General features: G+C 37.4%; 1 long non-coding RNA gene across 2 annotated transcripts; it reads left to right on the forward strand.

Moving 5' to 3' along the window:
* Positions 1-2,376: 2,376 nt before the first annotated feature.
* Positions 2,377-7,439, forward strand: LOC141044844 (uncharacterized). 2 transcript variants are annotated; one of them, XR_016500288.1, is made up of 6 exons: positions 2,377-3,062; positions 3,324-5,629; positions 5,808-5,878; positions 6,126-6,237; positions 6,514-6,559; positions 6,770-7,439. It is a non-coding gene; the product is annotated as an uncharacterized LOC141044844 (long non-coding RNA). The 2 variants fall into 2 exon arrangements; XR_012216577.2 differs by having other exon boundaries at positions 2,686-3,062; positions 6,506-6,559.
* The last annotated feature ends 14,423 nt before the right edge of the window (positions 7,440-21,862 follow it).

Here is a 21,862-nt window from a genome sequence, read left to right on the forward strand (position 1 = left end):
GGAAGAAGAAGAAATATTTGGAGAACAATATCCATACCTTATAGCGATTGGAGCACTTTTATATTTAGCTACATCTATTAGTTCAAATATTGCATTTGAAGTTACTGTTTTTGCAAGACACAATGCATGTCCAACACTACGACATTCGAATGGCATCAAAAATTTACTATGTTATTTAAAAGATACTAAAGATTTGGAATTATACTACACACAATCTACAAATTCAAAATTAATTGGATATTCTGATATAGGATATAAATTTGAAATTACAATAGTTAAATCTCAAACATGCTATGTATTCTTAAGATATGGAACTACAATATTATAAAAATTAGTGAAACAAACTATAATTGCAACTTCATTTAACCATGCAAAAATTATTGCGTTACATGAAGCATCTTGCAAATGTATTTGGTTGCAATCAATCAATAAACTCATTCAGACAACTTGTAGACTTTCATATGATGATTCTCCAACTATCTTGTATGAAGATAATAGTACTTGTATTGCACAAATACAAATTGGTTTTATTAAAGGAGATAGGACAAAGCATATTGATCCAAAGTATTTTAGTTATACCCATGACTTAGTTACTAATCAAGTATTTAAGATCAAGAAAATTGAATGTGCAAATAATCTTGCTGATTTTTTCACCAAAGTTCTCCTTTTGTGCAACTATCACCAACTCACTTATGGCATTGGTATGCAACGACTTGCTTTTCTTAAGAAAGAAAGTTAATGAACTCTTGAGATAATATTGTACTCTTTTTCCTTCATCTATAGTTTTTTTCTTAAATACAATAAGTTTTTCCTAGATAAGGTTTTAATGAGGCAATAGTTGTTGATCTTACGAGATTACAAAAAAATATAGATCATAATTCTATGCATATAAATCTTATGACGAGCAAAGAAGAGTATTGAGAGCATTAAATATAGTTGGCACTCTCCATACTATTTTCTAGCTATTCTTGTCTCTTTTTTTCTAAAACATTCTCAATATGGAACACTCAAAGAACACAAAGTTGTTGGAGACTGAGTATCTATAAGAATAAAGTTGAAACATAATTGTTGAGACAAAGTTGTTGGAATCCTAAGTTCTTTGCCTACAAGGGTCACAATGTAGGTGGTAGATGTTGTACTTATTGTTATGAGTTGTATTGTATTTGATAGCAAACTTTGCAAATGTTGGATGTGGATATGTTTTGTTTATTGTTTTAGATTTATTTATTGTTTCATAATACTATTTTTGTATGCTGCTTGATATCTTTTGTTTTTAGTGCATTTGATGATGAGCCCTCCTTCTTGGTAGATTGCAAGCACGAGTTTCTCAGCCAAAATAGATTAATAGTTTGATATGATCTTGATAGCTTTTACAGAGAAGACTACAGCACTTGCCATCCCTGCAAACGTGAGTAGATCTATCTATGTTTTATGTTTTTGCTCCTCTTCATCGGGCATGTTTGTTAGTCGGAACAATCATCTTTTCTTTCTTTAAAGATCAATGTTGTGGCTCTCCTCCTTGCATGCATATTATGTGGTGCATTTGATGTTGTGGCCCTCCTTCTCACTAGATCGCAAGCACAGGTTCCTCAGCCAAAACAAATCAAGTGGGAGGAAGCAAGCTCTCGACAACAAGTGGGAGTAACTTTGTGCTTGGTAAGGACATTATCAATTCAGTTCTTCTATGGCTTTCTACCATGATTCTTTATTAGTATTTGTATTTTTATTTAGAGGTGAGGATATGAAAGGAGAGTAGACAGCAGGGACTAGAGTTGGATCAAGTGGATGGTAAAGGGAGTATGTCCATTAGGACATTCTTTGGGTGACCTAGGATCCTTGGTACAAGCATCTTATTCCCAAAGTAGGATGGCTTACTGCAGTTCATGATCAGCTGGAAAGATAGACTTTATCTTGATTCAAGCGGCATTTAGTTGTGTAGCTAAGAAACAGAAGCCGTGTTACATGCAGACTTAGGAGGCGACTGACCAAAAACTTTAGGAGGACAAGTTGGTGGTCTTGCTCTTCTATTGGAAATGTGCATGGCGAGATATCAAAGTTGGGACTGTGCTCGGAGGAAGAGCTAATTCAGTTTGCGGTACATGGCTCTTTTTTAATTGAGAGTTCTTAACCCTATCCGCCCCGCCATGTCCTCAAACATTGTCTTTTTTATTGGCTTAGTAAAAATGTCAGCCTGCTGGAGATCCATGGGCGTGAAAATCACCACTATGGTTCCTGCGGCATTTTTTACTCTAATAAAGTGATGTTGCAATTCTATGTGTTTTGTGCGTGAGTGTAGGACCGGATTCTTGATGAGTTTGACTGCCCTGAGGTTGTCGCATTAGAGTGTAGTTGAGTCTTGTTGTGTTATTTTGAGATCTTGAAGCAACCTTCTTGTCCACGTTATTTCCTTCGCAGCGTCGGTGAGGGCACGGTACTCAGCCTCGGTTGTCGATATTGCAACAGTTGGCCGAAGATTATTCTTTTAAGAAATAGGGGCCTCTCTAAGCGTCAATAGCATCCTTGAAGTAGACTTGGGCCCTTCCGGATCACGCACCCAGTCAGAATTTGCAAACGCTTGTAGGATGAGGTTATTGATGCTCGGGAAGAGGATACCATGGGTCGTTGTGCCTCGGATGTAGCACAAGTCCTTTTTTGCCGCTTCCACGTGAATTGCGAGAGGTGAGGTCATGAAACAAATCAACATAGAAACAGAGTAGGAGAGTTTGCGCCGAGAATGGGTGAAGAAGATGAGGCTGCCCACGAGGCTCTAGTATGCATGTTTGTCCGTCTCGAGTGAATTCATGCAAGATTGGAGCTTTGTGTCATTTCCCTATGGCGTGAGCAAAGAATTATAAGCGCCTATGTTGTTTTTAGTGAGGAGCTGTCCTGCATATTGTCCTTGTGAAACAAAAATGCCCTCGGTTGTGTATTAAAATTTGAGTCCAATGTAGAGCAAGAAGGTGCCGAGCGCAGATACTTGATACTTTGTCTGTAGTGAGGTTTCAAATTGTTGGAGTTCGTTGGTTGCGTCTCCAATAAGCATGATGTCGTCGACATACAATGTGAGGATTATGTACCAATTTGTTTCTGTCACTATGGTATACAAGTTGTGGTCGTGTTCGCTCTGCTCTAGGCCGATGCTGAGCAGAATTGTATCGATGTCAATGTAGCATGATTTGCCTGATTGTTTTAGGCCATAAAGCACCTATTGTAGCCTACAGAAGTTGCGTTTTGAACTTCTCCGTTTGTCCATCTGCAAAAATTTTGGTGCGAAATACCTATTTCGACGTGACTGGGCGCTTACCTACTCGAAGTGGTTTCAGGGACCATGTGCCGTTGAAGATTAAGGAATCATAATCTTCTTTCATCGCCTGGCGCCAACCGGGGTGTTGATTTGCCAACTCGAAATCCTTTGGTTCTGGCGTTGGTGCAAGGACAAAAACATAGTCTTTAGTTGTGATGGGTGCGCTCCAAAGGCGGGTCAATTTTTGTATTGCTACAGGGTGTTGCTGGTTGCGCATGTCCATTCGAGTAGTGTTGATTGAGGAAGAGGCAGTTGCTGGTTCAATGTCGATTGGAGGTTCCATTATATGCTGGCGTGTTTTGCTTCTTTCTTGCAAAGGGGGATCTTTTTTGCATTGTTGTTGACTAACTTGTTCTTCAGCTGAGGTGAATTTGGTTGGTTCTGCAACTATCGTCTGGTCGTCGCTGTTAGTGAACTTTAGGGAGTAGATGATGTCCTGGATCGATGGTACTGTTGTTTGTGAATGTCAGATCATTGCCATCTCAGATTCGTCAAAGAATGCATCCTTGGTTATGACGATCTTTTGCTTGTTGAGGTGGTAAAGCCGGTAAGCCTTCAATGCCAGGTCATAGTCGGCCATGATGCATAGGTCTCCGCACGGGTCCAACTTGGTTTTATCGTCCTTTCAAACGTGTGCATACGCTGTGCAGCCAAAAACTTTGAGGTGGATAATGTTAATCGGCTTACTTGTGTATTTGTGAAAGGGTGCTTTGTCGTTGTTTGACTTTGTGAGAGTAATGTTGACAAGATACGTTACGGTGCCAATGACTTCCGGCTAGAGGACAACGAGTAGATGTGCGACTATTGCCATCGTGTAAGTTTTATCAAGGAATGTTTGGTTCATCCGTTCCACTACCCCGTTTTGGTGAGGGATGTGTGGGGCGGTGAGCTGTCTTTGTATTACTTCTTGTTAGCAGAATGCCAAAAAATTTGTTGACATAAACTCCCCTCCCCTATCCGTTCTAAGGACTTTGACCTTGCTTTGGCTTCCGTTTTCTATCTGTGCCCTGAGACTTTTGAAGTTTTTGAAAGTTGAAGTCTTGACTTGGAGAAAGAACACCTAAACCATTCGGCTGAAATCATCGATTACAATAAGAAAGTACTGTGGGTCTCCCTGAGAGGTTTGAGTGAAAGGGCCACACAAATCAACACGGAGTAACTGGTTTTTGGTGGTTGCACGCGTGGAGCTTTCCTTTGTAGCGGGTAATTTGTGCAGCTTTTCTTTCGCGCGCTTATGGCAAAATCATCTGTCGGATGGGATGTGCGGTATTTCCTTGATAGAGTGCTTCGTGGATAGGTCGTGGAGCAATTGGAAATCGGGGCACCCAAGTCTTTGGTGCCATAACATTGCAGAGTCTTGTTCTACTAGATGTGCTCCGATTTGGGGTGGCATACTTGGTTTGCTTGGTGTTGTGAGTCGATACAGATCTGTGAGTGAGTCTCCGATTCCCTGTGTAACTACTATTGTTGGCTTTCGTGTTGTCATGATGTAGTAGCGGCTTGCTATTAAGATCATAATACATACCCTATTTGTTATCGTACCAACAGACAAGAGGTTCTTGCGTACTCCAAGCACATGGAGTACTCCAGGCACTTTTTGGGTTTTGTCTCCACATTGCACTACTGTTGTCCCCTCTCCTCGCACTTCGTGTTCTTGTCCCGCTATTGCCTTCACCATTGTGTGCATTGTGTTAGTTCGTACAATGCGGAGGTTGGATTGGTTTCCAGTGACATGTACTGTGGCACCGCTATCCAAATACCAGTGTGCGTCGTCGCGATCTAGGTTGAGCGCAAACATTACTATGTCGAAAAAGATTTGTTCGTCCTCCTTTTCTTTGTTTTGTTGTTTTGATTGTTGCTCTGGGTTCTCGGTTATGATGTTGGCTTGGGACCAACTGTGTGCTTGCAGTCGTCTGATTCTTCTAGGTTGGGGACATTCCCGAGCGAAATGACCCCACTTATGGCAATTGTTACACTTCCTATTCTGTGAGGGACCTCGATATTGCTGGTTTGCAAAATCTTGGCGCTTGGATCGTTCTTCTTTGCAGGTTCTGGAGCATGAGCGCCTCGCCTTGATCTTTTGGTCGGTCATTTCATCGCTGCTCTTCATACAGGAGCCTGCTGCACAAGCTCTCAAAGATAGGGAGTTGATTTTGTTTGACAATCGCTTGGATGAAGCTGTCATAGCTTAGTGGGAGCGCATTTAGTGTTAGATGGATCAGCCTTGAATCCTAGATTTTTTCTCTGGCGGTCTTGAGTTGGAGCGACGTCTCCCCCATGCGCCAGATGAGTTCTTTGACAATTGTTCCTTCCTGCATCCACAAGGTATATAGTGTGTTCAGCAGTTGCATTGTGTGTGCCATGATTCGTCCCTTGTACATTGTGTGCAAAAACTTCCATGCATTTGCTGAATCTGTGCATTCTACTATGTGATGGATGACGCTGTCTTTCATCGACATGATGATGATCGCCATCGCCTTGTACTTGTCGCGTTCTTCTGCAGCTTGCTCGTCTAGTGGCCGAAGGTCGACGGTGATTCTGCCGTCTACTGAGCCCATTTTCGGATAATGGAGTGTAAGCTTCATTTCCTGCTACCTCAATATTTCGGATTTTTCTCGGATTTCCTTAACTTTGCCCATGTTCCATGTATGTGTCACAGACTTGGGCTCTGAATCCTGAGTTATATCCAAGATTATGGTCGCTTAATATTATCAAGTTGTAACGCGATTCTGCCCACGTTTGGATTATGGAGTGTAGGCTAATTTGATTGTTTCCCTGCTACCTATTCAATATTTCGATGGTTTATGATGCTCATGTGCAGGTTGTGTGCTCTTGGACCAAGTGGAAGATGCTACGCTGGGCGTTGAGATCACGCATCAACATGTCAAAAGTGTGTTGAGATCACGCATCAACATGTCAAAAGTGTGTTCTTGGTAAGAATCACTTCTCTCTCTCTCTTCTTTCTTTCTTTATTTCTTTTTTTTTTTTTTTTTTTTTTTCTTTTCATTGCTTCCATTTCATAGATTATTACGATCGATTTAGACTACGGCCGAGAAGTGCGCCCTTTGGTTAAGAGTTTTTGCCCAAGATATGGTTATTTGAGGCTAAGGATTGAATGGTTAATTAGGTAAAAAATTGTATTAAATATATCTTAAGAATTGGAGTTTAATAGAAGCTAAGTTTCTTGACTGATTTTTTGAGGTCGCTAGAGAAAATTCTCTTTTGGTGGACTCTCCCTACAAAAAGCTCTACCGTGTAAGTAACCATGTCAATTTTTCATTCATGCTTGAAGTGCTCTACTAAAAAAGTATCATTTAATTCTTGGCTGGGGGACTTCTTGGACAAAGTCTAAACCAGTCCTGAAATGGCATACATCCATTCTTTCTTGACCAGTCCTTCTAAAAATTTTCTTCTGTAAAAATGAACCAAATGTATTAACTCATTATCTATTCTTTGGAAAGCCAGGATATTATAACAGCAGGCACAAACTCAACCATTGAAGTAGTGGAGTGGGCAATAACAGAGTGCATCCACAACCCAGCTGTGATGAGCAAAGCATAAGCAGAACTTCACAGGGTTGTAGGCAAGTCCCTGAGAGTGCATGAGGCAGAGATTCCCAACCTTCTGTACTTACAAGCCATCTGCAAGGAAGTGTTTTGCCTACACCCAACCACCCCTCTACTATACCCCCATGTGAACCAACATGCTTGCACAGTGTTTGGGTATGACATACTAGCAGGGACATCCATGCTTGTGAATGTGGGGGCCATAGTGCAAGACCCAAGCATTTGGGAGGATCCCTTGGTGTTCAAACCTGAAAGGTTTCTTGAAAGGCATTCACATTTGGATGCTCAGGGCACCACATTGAGTTGTTGCAGTTTGGAACTGGGTGGCCGCAGTGTCCGGGCATTGGACTCAGCCTCACCATGGTGTACATCTTAACTGCAACTTTGTTGCACTGTTTTGAGTGGTCCCTTCCACAAGACTTGCTACCTGAGGACTTGGACATGGCAAGAGCTCCTGGGAGCTTAACTGTGCAAGCTAATCCCTTGATTGCCATTCTTAAGGCCTGGTTATCTTTTTAAATTGATGTTGCATTACACAAATCAAATAATAGTTTTCTTGTTTTTGGGCAGTTTGTACATGATCCATTTGAATGTCATTCAAAATACATCACTTTCTTTGGTGAGAATTTTCTCATTTATAAGCCCAAGTAAAGATAATGTGACATTGCTTCTAAAAAATATTGTACCACAAGAATCATTGGATTTAATCCCTAAAAATTCTTGACTATTTCTTACCAAAAACACTTCAAAACTGCCTATTCTAGTGCAAACAGTGGAAAAGAAAAAGAAATCTCTTTTATGTCCAACCATAAGATCTTAACCTTCGCTGCTACAAAACCATGCTCACATATTTTTATAACATTTGAATACACAGATTGGAAGGTTATAGTGGTTTGAAGTGAAGAGAAAGGGTTTTTTTTCTTCCTTGCAGTAAGGGAATCAACAGAACTTGACTGTACTTAGTGCCAAAATTTTGCATTACAAAAGTTTTAAATTTTATACCATTATGGTTTACATGATGTTAGTTCTTTGTATACTAGTTTTTAGAGGTAGAGGATAACCAAATCATTTTCAAAAATTGTGTAATGGAAGGAGATTCAAAAATTTCCATAACATATTTTAATTTTTTTATAAATTCATGTCTTTATAAATTGAGTATCCAAACGGTCAAAACAAAGGTTCATGCTTTCTCTTTGATGAAAGCATTAAATGTAGCCAATGCTCTCCATGATATTTACTATAGTCTATAGTAAATACTATAGCTACAGTACTTAGAATGTAGTGGAGAAGAATTATTTATCCTCTCTCCTTCTCCTCTTATGTACGTGACACAATCAGACCAATAGACTTGTGTGTGTGAAGCTCTCTCTTTTCTTTAGAAACTCTCTTGTGTGTGTGTATTACTTACTATTAATCTTGTGTATGTGTTTATTACTTACTACTACTCTTATGTCTTTCTAAACACTTTCAACATGTTATCAACACGACTCTCTTCTACACATTATGACAATATTTTTTTGCTTTAGTCTTGACTCTTCAAATCTACTCATGCTCTTTGTATGACTCATGATCTTGCTGCACTTCTTGCTAGCTCCTCACATATTAGCTGCTTACTTAGAGCACTTGCTCCACTCTATCTTTTCTTGCTTAAAATACTTGCTTCAGTCCAGCATCTTTATTGCGCCTTGTGCTTGTCGTCAAACAGCCGTCAAATAGCTGCCAAACTACCACTTAACTACGGCCAAACTGTCATTGTTGCTTGTTGTTGATCATGTCGCCGATCTTATCGTTGATATTACCTTGCCACTATCGACTCTTGCCAAATAGCTGTCAACCCCACCGCTGACTGCCGTTGATGCTACCGCCACCCTACCACTACTCCCGCCACCCTACTACTACCACCCTGCTGCTGCTACCTTGCCTCTGCTGCCCTACCGCTCTCGCCCTACTACCACTACTAACTACCGCTGCCATTCTGTTGCTGCCACAATTTATAACCTTCTTAAAAAATAAAAAATAAAAAAATAATTAATTAATATTTTTTATTTCAAGTTCAAGTTTATCATTCTATTTGACTTTATATTTTAAGATATATTTTAGTCAACTTTTCTACTTGATCTTATATTTTCTTTACAGATTTATTTATAATGAGTGCTTTAACATCTTTAACTGCTTCTACTATGGTTCCAACTATTACTATTTTATCCCAACTTTTTCAAGCTCTTTTATTTCCACCATTGACTATGGATAGGAACAATAATCTATTATAGGCAAAAATGGCAAAAGAAAAAATTTATTTATAGAACAACTCTCAGATGCCATTATGTTTGAAGAATCTCTTACAATAGGTATTTCTATTCCTTTTGCTATCCATTGGAAAGCACTACTTCTCATTCGTCGTCATCTTATACTTGCATTACAACATCAATATTTAAAAATGGAAGATTTTTTAGAACTTTGGAAGAATCTTAAATCTAGATTTGATCATCAAAAGACCATTTTCTTTCCACGTGCATATCATAATTGGATACATTTACGTGTCTTGAATTTTCCAAATTTAAATGCTTTCAATAGTAAAATGTATAGTATTGTCTCATAATTACAATTATGTAGACAAAGCATCTTTGAAGAAGAAATGATTGAGAAAAATCTCTCTACATTTCTTCTTGTATGTGCTGTGTTTGCACAACAATACAGAAACATGAAATTTCAGAGTCATTCTGATCTCATATCCTATCTATTTCTTACAGAGAAGAAAAATGAACTATTCTTGCACAATGTGGAAGCTCGTCCTATTGGAACTACAATTCCAGAATCTCATGCACTTCATATTTCAAAGTCTAAAAAAAAATTATATAAACATGGGAAACATGCTCATAAGTATCATGGTAGTCATAGTCATATTCATTTCTACCTATATAGAAAGAATAAATGTTCTACTATTAATTATAGTAGAAAATAAAAATCAAAGATGTATTCTTGCCATAAATATGGAATGATTGGACATTTAGCACATATGTACCGTACTTCAAAATATTTTAATAAAATATTCCAAAAAAATAAGAAACTATGAGCTGAGGCTCCTGAAATTCATACCATGGATGCGTCCATAGATTCAATTGGTGCTGATGACTTAGAGGCTTATATGAATGACAAAAACCTCTAATGATGAATTAAATGATGCCTTCATTGAATTTGCAATAATACATACTATCTTGCGAGATGGACGATTTTTTATTGAAAATTTTTCAACTTAATAAAGTAAAAATATGATGACCATGGCTAGAACAAATGCATTTTGTTTCCAAGAGGGCACAACGATGGTAAAATTACTTGTAGGTTGCATTAAAAAATATAAACATGCAATGTTTGCACCTTCAACACCTTAAAATCTGATCAGCTATCGAGATGTGCGTATTAATGGTTATCACCTCTCGACCACCATTTTAAATAGAAAAGAGATTTTGGTTCTTGCTAAGAACTATAAAGTTGTTGAAAAAGATTTTGCATAGAAAACAATTTATACCAAATTTTGATTCGGCCTTCCATTATATTTAATTTTGCATCATCTATCACAAAGAGTCGTGCTTCTCTCTAGCATGGATGATTGGAACATCCAGGATCTACATTATTTAGAAAGATCATTCCATATATAATTAGATATAATTTAAAGCCTGTGGATGTAGACTCTGTGGAATTATTTTGTACATGTATATAAGATAAGATGATTATTCCGCCTTCAATTTGGAAACTCCCATAAGAATTACCACCAATGCTTGAAAGATTGCATGGTGATATTTATGGTCCTATTAATCCAATATCGAGACGATTTTATTATTTTTTAGTCCTTCTTGATGCATCAAGTAAACAATCACATGTTTCATTATTATCAACTCAAAACATGGTATTTTCTAATCTTATATCTATAAATATTCATTTTTGGATACATTTTCCTCATTATCCTATAAAAACATTGCATATAAATAATGCAAAAAAATTTGCATCAAAGTCTTTTGAAGATTATTCTATTACAACAAGAATTGAGTTGACATATTGTGTTCCATATGAACATGCTCAAAATGGAATTGTAGAGTCATTTATAAAGCGTATACAACTCATTACTTGGCCACTCGTCCTTCATACAAATTTATCTACATTTATGTGGGATCATGCAGTTTTACATGCTACAATATTAATATGCCTCTGTCTTTCTTCTCTTGAAATTGTTTCACCACATGAGCTCATTTCAGACCATGTTCCAAATACATCTCACTTACAAGTATTTAGATGTTGTGCTTGGATTTCAGTACTAGAACATTAATAACATACCATTGGAGCTCATCGATAGGAAGGCATATATATTGGTTTTGATTTATTAAGCATTATTCGTATTATTGATCCATCAAATCGCACATTATTACGTGTACGTTTGCAAAATTGCTGTTTTGAAGAGAATGTATTTCCATCTCTTCAAAGAGGAGTATCCAATCAATAAAGAAATAAAATACTTGTATTTGAAGTACCAGAAACATTTACAATGAATCCAAATCCTAGGACAACTTTGGCTGAAACTGAAGTTGCTAAGATTTTGCATCTAAAATGGATTACAGATGAAACACTTGATGGTTTTAATGTTGTACCTAAAATAACAAGAATTCCTATTAATGAGGCTCAGAATGCACCTGCTTAGATTGTAGTGCCATTGACTACAATACCTCAAGTTATAACAACAACAACTAAAAAAACCCATGGATTAGATAAGCAACCACATAAGAAAAAAACTATAATATTGTCTAATCTTGGTATTCTTTCTCAAGAAATTACCACTCATCGTGTGGGACCACTAATTCATGATTATATATCCATGCATAATGTACCTTCAATTCTTGTGAAAAATAATCTTAGAATAGGAAGGAATAAGAACAAGTTAAGTAAAGAATTATCTATTTTGTATAATGCTATAGATGATATTTGGGAGAGACCATCTATTACAGTGTCGTGTTGTAACACGACTATATGGTAAAAATATAAATAAAAAAGATATTATTAATATTTAGTCATCTTGAATGTTAGAAATAGTGGTCAATTCCAGTGCCAATATTCAGGGTCAATTAATGTCACCCCACCGATGTCATCGAACTGAGTACCTTCTGTACCAATGGGACAACCAAGATCATTTTCCAATCCTACATGGAAGAAGCCTAGTAGGTATATGCCGATGGAGACATCCAATATGCATGATGAGGGTGCAAGAAGACCACTTTGTCATTTCCGTTGCATACAGGTTGGTCATTATGCGACTGAATGTTCTAATCCTAAAGCTAGTGATGATTATGCGCCAGTGTGTAGGAATTGCAAGCAGTGGAGGCATACTTATCAGCAATGTTATGCTCTGTCTAATTTCAATAAACAAGATCAGCAGATCCAAAGCCAAGGAAAAATTGAAGAAATAAATCAAGGTCCTCAAGATTCTCTGGTAAATCGGGTGGAATGAGTCCGAGCCGTTCTTACCAAGAGTCGATAAAAAGGGAAAGGACTATTTCAATATTCGGGTGAGTTTGATGTGAAGGGCCAATTTGATCCAATTATGGGGACATCCAATCTAGGTCCAGGTATGGGCTTCTTACCAAGTATGAAACTTGACTTGGTTGAGCAACCCAATGAGGTCCTGAAAATACAAGCTTCAGTTCTATTTCAAGCTGTTCTGTTCTCTATGCCATTTCGGGAGAAACGTCATTTCCGTGGAAAGATCTTCTTAGAGACAGAAATTCCAGGAAAGCACCGTTGACTATTTTAATTCGGAGTCTAGGGTAGGAGAAAAGACGACCACACGTAGTTAAAAGGGAAGAGAAGATAAGGAAAGGGGTATTTGGAAATCGAGATTTTGGGGTCGGAGAGCTAGCTTCAAGCTCCTTTGAAAGGTATAGAATTGGGTTTCATAGGATTTGGGAGGACTTTTGCAATTGTTGCTGAAAGTCAGTGTTTGTATTGGTGAATTAGATTTTTTGTAATAAAGTAATAGCTGGTACTCTTGACTGTTTTGTGAAATTAAAGAAACTTCTATAGTTGAAATTTAGAAGTGTCTAGAGGGTTGTATATGCCGAGTGCATGCAAAAGTTTGTATTAATCTGACGGAATAGATAGAGGATATTTAACCATTAGTATAAAGAGGTATCGAAAGTTAGTAGATTAAGGTTGTTTACGGTTTTTATAATATCTAGAGATCTACCGGCTGGAATAAAGTGACTCTTAGCATGGTAAGTCGATGACTTCTAGGCGGCACTGTCGTATTACATGCTATCTTGCTTGAGAATGTGCCAGGCATCTAGCTGTAGGAGGTAGTATGGTGTTTCGCTAGTACACAAGCAGTTTATTCGGTTCTTGACTACCCAAATACAATCTATATCGGATTACAATGTAAAAGCTTAATTCCAATATAATACGCCTAGAGATCCTATATAACTTTAATCTCTTTTTTTATTTTTATTTTATTTTATTTATTTTATATTTTATATTTTATCTTTATCGTTAATTACCTTAATCCTAGACCGTGAACTTTGGCAAGCTGTGATCCTCGATCTGTCCTTCCAACTTGTTGTGAAACATCTATCGCTAGTGTCTCTGTAAGCCCTTCGAATGCTCAAGAAGTTCCAGTTCAATCCCGCTTACAGATTGTGAGGCTATGCTGCAATCTGCACCGATGTCCCTTAGTTGCTTGCCGATATTCCTCTTATCCCTGTTGGTAGGTCTCCAGTTATCATAGAAACCCTAAACAACCCCCAATTTGCCAACTCCCAAAACCTCTTTAAACTGTTGGCAGATATCCTCTATCCGTATAGTGAGATTAACACAACCACGCATGCATTTAGCATACTCAACCTTCTAGAAAACTTTGAATTTCAACCACAGAAGTATCTTCCATTTCATCAACAATCAAGAGTACTAGCCTTTTCTCTCTTTCAGAAAAAAAATCCAGTTCACCAATATAATACTAACTTTCAGCAACGATTGCCTTAATCTTTCCAAAACCCTATGAAGGAAAAAAAAAAACCCCAATTCTTTGTCTTTTCCTGAAAGCATGAAGCTAGCTCTCCAACCCTCAAAACCCTAATTCTCCATCTTTTTTCAAAAGCATGAAGCTAGCTCTCCGACCCTTAAAATCCTAATTTTCCATCTTTTTCCGAAAGTATGAAGCTAGCTCTCTGACCCTTAAAACCCTAATTCTCTGTCTTTTTCCGAAAGCATGAAGCTAGCTCTCCGACCCTTAAAATCCTAATTCTCCATCTTGTTCCAAAACCATGAAGCTAGCTCTCCAACCCTTAAAACCCTAATTCTTCTCTCTTTTCATTTCTTAACCTATCCTCCTCTTTAACCCTGAGAAGATCTTATTCTTCTGCCTTGGACTCCCCAAATTGGAATAGTCGATGGAGCTTTCTCCTCGATTTTTGCCTTTAAGAGATCCTTTTACTGAAAGGACGTTTGCGGAACGGCACAAAGAACGAAACAGCCTGAAACGGAATTGGAGCCCCGTAATTGGACCGCATTGGATTGCCCGACCAAGTCAAGTCTCATATTGGGTAAGAGGCCCATAATAGGACCTGGATTAGAGGTCTTCTGAAATTGGATCCAATTGGCTCTTCGAACCAGGCTCACCCATCGTTGAATTGGTCCTTTCTCTTTCTGCTGACTCCCGTTATTGAAATCAAATGGAGCATTTCGTTACTGGTGAGTATGCCCTGGCTGACTGTAACGGGGTGACTGAACTTGGCCTCTCAGTATTTGCACTGGAATTGGCCACCGCTTCTAACACCCAAGGTGACTAAATATTAATAAATCTTCTTCATTTATATTTTCATCATATAGATGTATTACAACACGACATCCACCCCCTCTGAACCTGTGCATCTTTCGGTATACACTAATTAACCTAGTTACCGTTTGATTCATAATATGTTCTTCAAATCTTCGTCTAGTCCATCTCCACCCTCTCTGCTATCCAAATCAATTTCATCTTCCCACTTCGGAATATCTATGTCTTCATTAAGGTCTTCTATATTTATTTCTGTATATCTTTGTTTAAACAATTTCACTCTCTTCCCTGCAATTGGTATTTTTAATCTTGTGCCATCTAACTCCCGCAATGAGTAAGTCGCATTATCATGAACAGTTGTTACCACATATGGTCCAAACCAACGTTTTGAAAACTTCTGTAAAGTGCTATATTGGTTGTCCAGACTACTATCATAAATAAGTACCCAATCACCTTCTTCAATTGCTTTAGGTCTCAATCGATGTTGCGTATCGAATCGCGCCTTGTTTTGTAACCTTGCTCTTTTTAATCTTTCCAATGCTATTTGTACATCTTCTGATCTTTGCTCCAATTGTCAAATCCTAATAGCCAGAAGTTCTTCTCTTATCAATCCATCTTTCCATGGTAGCATACTCCAAGTAAGTACCCTTTCTTCAATCTTTGCATTGCCTGAATATGCCTTTCTTCTCATTTAAATCGGTAGTCCTTGCGTAACAGTTCATATAATGGATCCGCTATGTGAGCATAATGAGGGATCCAGATTTGATAAAATACACATGCACCTAAAAACCTGCGAACATCTGTTAAAGAATCACAATCCTCTTTCATCCTTCCAATTGCATCAACTTTAGTCGGATCTGGTTTTCTTCCATAAGATCCACATAAATGTCCAACAATCACAACTTCTTGTACTCCAAATACGGACTTCATACCCGATAATGTAAGATGAACTTCTCCAAGCCAAGTTAAAATCTTTTTACAATCTTCTATATGATCAACAACATATTTGCGACACCCCCTCTTATCTAAAGTTTCATCCTTGTCTCCTTCTGTGCACTCTTTTATAGGAACATCATCCAGAAAAGGCATAGTCTTTTCTGGAATAAAATCTCTCAATACCTTATTCATCCCATTCATCATATGCATAATTGAGTTGGTCGCGCCTTGAGGAAGAGTGCACATTCTAACCAATCCAAGTGGTGTCTTCATCGTCGTCATATGTCTACTTCCTTTGGCAAGTTGGAATTGATCATAACCTGAATACAAGTCACCCATTGAATAGATCGCCCTTCTTGCAAACGCCTCAGCAAATTCATCCACAATAGGTCCAATTCTTGCATTCCTGACAGTTACTGTATTCATCGGTTGCATATCTTGAATAAACCGTAGTGACCCATTCTTCTTAGGTACCGTAAATCATCGACTAGAATACGACACAAATGAGGGTTTCAATATTTTCATCTTCATCTTTTCTTTTAATAGTTCCACCAATTTAGGTAAATATATCCTCGGTACTAGAATCGGTCTTAGATTCCAAGGTACATGTGGTACAGTGAAAATAACCATAGGTGTTATAATATTTGGATCCACACACACAATTTTATAAGATTTAAAGGCAAACGATCTACCTTGTTTAGCCAACATCTTTTTGAAGCAAGTAATTTCCTCCGACAATAAAGAACCATCAGAACCAATCTTCAATTCTTCAAAAGTCTCTTTAGTAAATTGATGTCCAATACTCATTGGATCTCTTAAATTTGCTTCTTTTGATGCTTCTCCCATTTGTTCCTTAGAATCTTCTGGTAATGGTCCGGCAACAGGCTTTACCTTCTTATCTGTCGTTTTATATCTTGTCTCTACAGTGACTTCTGGTGCTTGAAAAGATTCAAGTATGGTATAAACCTCTCTTGAATGAATCTCAACAATCTTATCATTATCTCCTAACCCAATAGATGTAATCAATTCCAATGAATCTTCCAGTCCATTTTCTTCATAAACACCTAAAATCCTCTCATCATCTTGTAATGTGCCTAACTTGCATAATTCTCCTTCAATATTATATAATCTTTTTCTTTCTTTTCTTTTAAAATCATCAACTTTTTTATACATAATATTTCCATTTTCCAAAATACCAATAAAACTCGCATCAAAGGCACCTTCATCTCACGAGAGTACCTCCTCTTTTGTACTTCCATAATCTTGCTTTATAGTAGTACCTCCCCAAAATCCTTAAATCCTTCAACAATCTTTGGCAATGGTTTTTCCCTCAACCTATCTCGATTCCGTTCATGGTTAGGAGGTACTGTTAGAAATTGTACAGCTTTCCTCCTATCTTCGCTACGTACCCTTGCATAAGCAAAACCATCGTCAAGTACTTTTATTTCCATCCATGTTGCCATAATATAAGGTTGTCCTAAAATCAACGGATAAGATGTTGTATCTTGAACAAAGAAATGTTGCTCTGTTATCGTATTACGTGCTTTCCTGCTCGAGAACACGCTGGACGTCTGGCTATAGAAGGTTGTATGGAGATTCGCTAATATTCAAGCAGTCTATCGATTTTTGACTGTTAGAATGTAAACAACTCCAAGAATATACCGTAAATCTATATGGATGTCCTTCGACTGCTCGCCGAAGTCCTTTTTGCCCCAGCCGGTAGGTCTCTAGACATTACAGAGAACCCCGAACAATCTAATCTGCTAATCTCCTATACCGCTTTATACTCACGACCTTGTATCCACTGACTGTCTTATTAGATTAATCCAAAAATTTTCATTCACTCCGCATGCTCAATCCTATAGACACCCTTTTAATTCTTCAATCACAGACGTAACTTTGATTTTACAAAACAGTCAAGAGTAATCACACCCACTTCATTAAAAATCCCGATTCACTAGTACAATACTGACTTCAGCAACGATTGCCTCAATCTTTCCAAAACCCTATGAAGAAAAAAAACCCAATTCTCTGTCTTTTTTTTCCGCCCCAAAGCATGAAGCTAGCTCTCCGACCCTTCTAAAAAACTTATTCTCTCCTCCTTCATTTCTTAACCTATCCTCCCCTTTAACCCTAATTCTCCCCTCTCTCAAATCTTAGCCTCTAAATTTCTTCAATCTTCCGTCTTGGATTCGAAATTGGCTCCGCCGTCAGAGCTTTCTCCTTCGTTTATACCTTTAAGAGATCTTTTTATCGAAAGGACGTTCCTGGAATGGCACAAAAGATGGAACAGCTTGAAACGGAATCGAAACCTCCGTAATCGGGACCACATTGAGTCGCCCAACCAATTCAGGTCTCATATTGGCTAAGAGGTCCGTAGTAAGACCGGGATGTTCCTGCAATTGGACCGCATTGGGTTGCCCGACCAAGTCAGGTCTCATATTGAGTAATAGGCCCGTAATAGGACCTAGATTGGATGTCTTGAAATTGGATCGAATTGGCTCTTCAAACCAGGCTCACCCGTCATTGAATTGGTCCTTTTCCTTTCTGCTGACTCCCGTTATTGGAATCGAATGGAGCATTTCAGTATGCCCCGGCTGACTGTAACGGGGTGCCTGACCCTGGCCTCTTAGTATTTGCACTGGAATTGGTCGTTGCTCCCAATATTCGAGGTAACTGAACATTAATAAAAGTCCTATTTCTTTATATTTTCACGGTATACTCGTGTTACAACACGACACTGTCACAACATCCCCAATCCAAATTTTGACATCTGGACAAGTTTCATATAATTTGCCTTGTGTGTTATTAGCTACTCGTATTACCCATCCATGTTCCATATCAATTGGCCATTTTTGCTTCTTATAAAGATCTTTAAACATAAGATTTATTTCAGAACCATGGTCGACTAAAGCAACAATTGGTTCTTCTATATCTCCTACTTTCACCAATACCTCAGTAGTTGCCCTTGCCCAATGCTTTTGAGTATAATGACTCAAAGTTTCCATTTCCTTATCACTATAATCTTCAAAACGTACTCGTTGATTATACCCATTTTTCTCATTTGTTGGTTGCTTGTAACCAATATCAACCTCTTCTTCATCTCTATATATTCTTGCATCAATAGCATGACTCATTCCAGTTTCGCCCATTAATTGCCTCTTTCGCTTTATGCTGTCAATGATAACATCATGAAACTCCTTCTTTGCAATTTCCAAAACTTCTTTCAATGTGAATTCTACTTTAGCATTTAATATACGTTCTTCCAACACCCTTTTCAAATTTGTTGCCGCTTCAATGTCAGAAAGTAGCTTATAAGTAATTGATTTGCTCTTATCGTTTGTCTCCATTGTTTTTTCTTCCAATGATGCTGAGGTATCCTTTACAGGTAATTCTTGTGAAGCCGCCTCCCAAGCCTTGTCTCCTTGAGTTTGCCTCTTAGAAGAATTTCCTTCTCTCGTATCATCAAAATTACCTCGTCTCTTTTCTTCCATGAAAGCTTCATGTTGGCTCTTAGCAATATATGCATGAATTGAAAGAGACTCAACAGGATCCTCCAAACCTATTGAACCTCGTATTGTAGCTGCAGTCCTCAATAATGCTTCTCAAAGTAATTTCCCTTCTTGCATTGTAGAAATGGCAAAAGCCCAAAACTCACTAGTTTCCGTACTTCCACTAAGGTCATCATCTACTCTAGCACCATAACTTGCACTTTCTCGTGCTTCTGTTTCATGCTCTTTTAAGTAATCTTGACCAATGCTCTCATTCCTCCCTTGCCAAAATTGGTTTGAAGAAGATCCTCTCTATCTTTTAATGCTATCTTCCCATCTTTCTAGCAAATAATTCCTTGCCGTATCATATTATTAAATTCATTGCAATCTTTCCTAGTGTGTGAAGCGTTGTCATGATGTAACATGATTAATAGGTGAAAGAGTGTCGAGATTATTATAATTTAAGAGATCTTAGTTTAAATTATTAAAACAAATTATCTTAGAAATATAATTAATAGCCAAAGGGGTAGAAAAATTAAAAGGTACCAATGCTGCCTTTTAGAAAGGTGACTTCTACTTAATTTGTAGTACCATAAGTAAGGCAAATCAAAGTATATTGGGAAAATAAATGATATAAGAATCTTTAGAAGAAAGTTAAGAGTAAATTATAGAAAAAAGTTACTTAGAAAAACTAGATATTGATACACGGAGAGGGCCGGTTATGAACCAGGGAAGGTTGGCAACAAGATTGGAGAAGGAGGCCGGCTAACACCCGAACTTATTTTTGAAGTTTTCGTCAATTTGGTATCCCCGATCCTTTTCAAATATTTTTTGCTTGTTTTGAACTTCATTTTTAAGAAGTATGCAAATTTTCAATTGAGATCAACGGTTTATTCATTAGATATTGAGGTTTAAATCTGTCATAGGCATTACTAAGATTTGGATTAGGATTTGGCTAGGGTTTGGATTAGGGTTTGGATTAGGGTTTAGGATTTGGTTAGGATTTGATTTAGGATTTGGATTAGGATTTGGTTAAGATTTGATTTAAGATTTGGTTTAGGGTTTAGAATTAGATTAGGGTTTGATTTAGGGTTTGGTTTAGGGTTTAGGGTTTGGAATAGGGTTTAATTTAAGATTTATTTAGGATTTGACTTAGGATTTAGGAATTATTAGGATTTAAGATTTAATTAGGTTTGGTCTAAAGTTGAGTGAAATTCAATAGGGTTTTAACTAGAATTAAATTAAGGTTGAATTGACATATATTTGAGTAAAATTTGTGATCATTCTAATATTTCTTTAAGAGCTTTATTGTTTGTTTGAAATTTCTTTGAGTTTTTTTGAATTGGATTACGTTTGTTTACCATTATTATAGTCTAATTAGAGCATTGTTAGTATTCTATTTAGGATTTTGTTATCGCAATTTCTATTCTTCCTTCTACAGCCAGGTGCCTGGAGCATTCTCAAGCAAGATTTCACACATTACGACATCGTCATCACACCAAATGCATCTTTGTACATATCCTTATTTTGAAACATTCTTCAAATTGTTTGTAGAAGTATTCTCTTCAAGTCTTGCCAATTTGATTTGAAGATCTCGCATTTCTCATATAATTTCTTCCATCCCCGTATCTGCTTTCTTTGATAAGGATGTCGAAGGTTGAACTGTAGGCATTGTTGGTGGTATTGTATGTACTAGAGCTTTGGGTACTTGTACTGTTTTCAGAGTATTGCACCTATCCTTCCTCCTTTCTCTTTTTGTAAGCAATCCCACCGCATCTTCAACGTTCTTCCACTTTGTTGTCAATCCTTCATCTTCTTCTTTGTCTTCAAGAAGGAGTTCCAATTTCCCTTACAATTTTCCATCAGCAGCTTGAAGAAATAGATCAACTTTGTTCGGCTCCAATGTCAATTTTTCTACCTTCGATAATTGAGAGTACTGCCTCTCAAATTTCCTTAGTAGCTTTGTTGCTTGTAAATTCTTATTAGGCCGTTCAATCCATTCCATAAATAACTTCTTAATAATGTGATCAACATCTTTCAAGAAATATTCGTCTTTCAATGCATGTGAAAAAACCTCCCATGAATTCCCATAACGATCCATAATCGATGTAATATGGTCTCTTATCTTCGTTATCGTGGCAAGTCCAAATAATTCAACCATTTTCTTCTTAGAAATCTGATTTAATTCCATTTTACGAACATAACATCTTAAATACCTTGAAATATTCTTTCCATCAAATTGATCAATTTTATTGATTACTGCTTGCAATACTTTGGTTGCCAAAGCTTCCTTTCGATCATTGCTTTACTGTTGCTGCATTGATAATGAGAAGGCTTGAAACATACTAGCAATAGATGGATCCATGTGTATACCTTGTCCTTTAGAAGAACCCCCACGAGAAATTCTTCCCAAAGATCCTTCAAAATTTTTATTTTCGTTCTCCATAAAAATAAAATCAAACGAAATCCAATACCTTCCACCTCAAGCTTTCATGTCGGATTCATCCCTTATGTCGTATTACATGCTATCTTGCTTGAGAACGTGCCAGGCATCTAGTTGTAGGAGGTAGTATGGTGTTTCGCTAGTACACAAGCAGTCTATTGGATTCTTGACTACCCAAATACAATCTATATCGGATTACAATGTAAAAGCTTAATTCTAATATAAAACGCCTAAAGATCCTATATAACTTCAATCCCTTTTGTTATTTTTATTTTATTTTATTTATTTTATATTTTATATTTTATCTTTATC

The sequence above is a fragment of the Physcomitrium patens genome, chromosome 23 (assembly GCF_059467195.1).
Source record: "Physcomitrium patens ecotype Gransden chromosome 23, ASM5946719v1, whole genome shotgun sequence".
NCBI lineage: Eukaryota > Viridiplantae > Streptophyta > Bryopsida > Funariales > Funariaceae > Physcomitrium > Physcomitrium patens.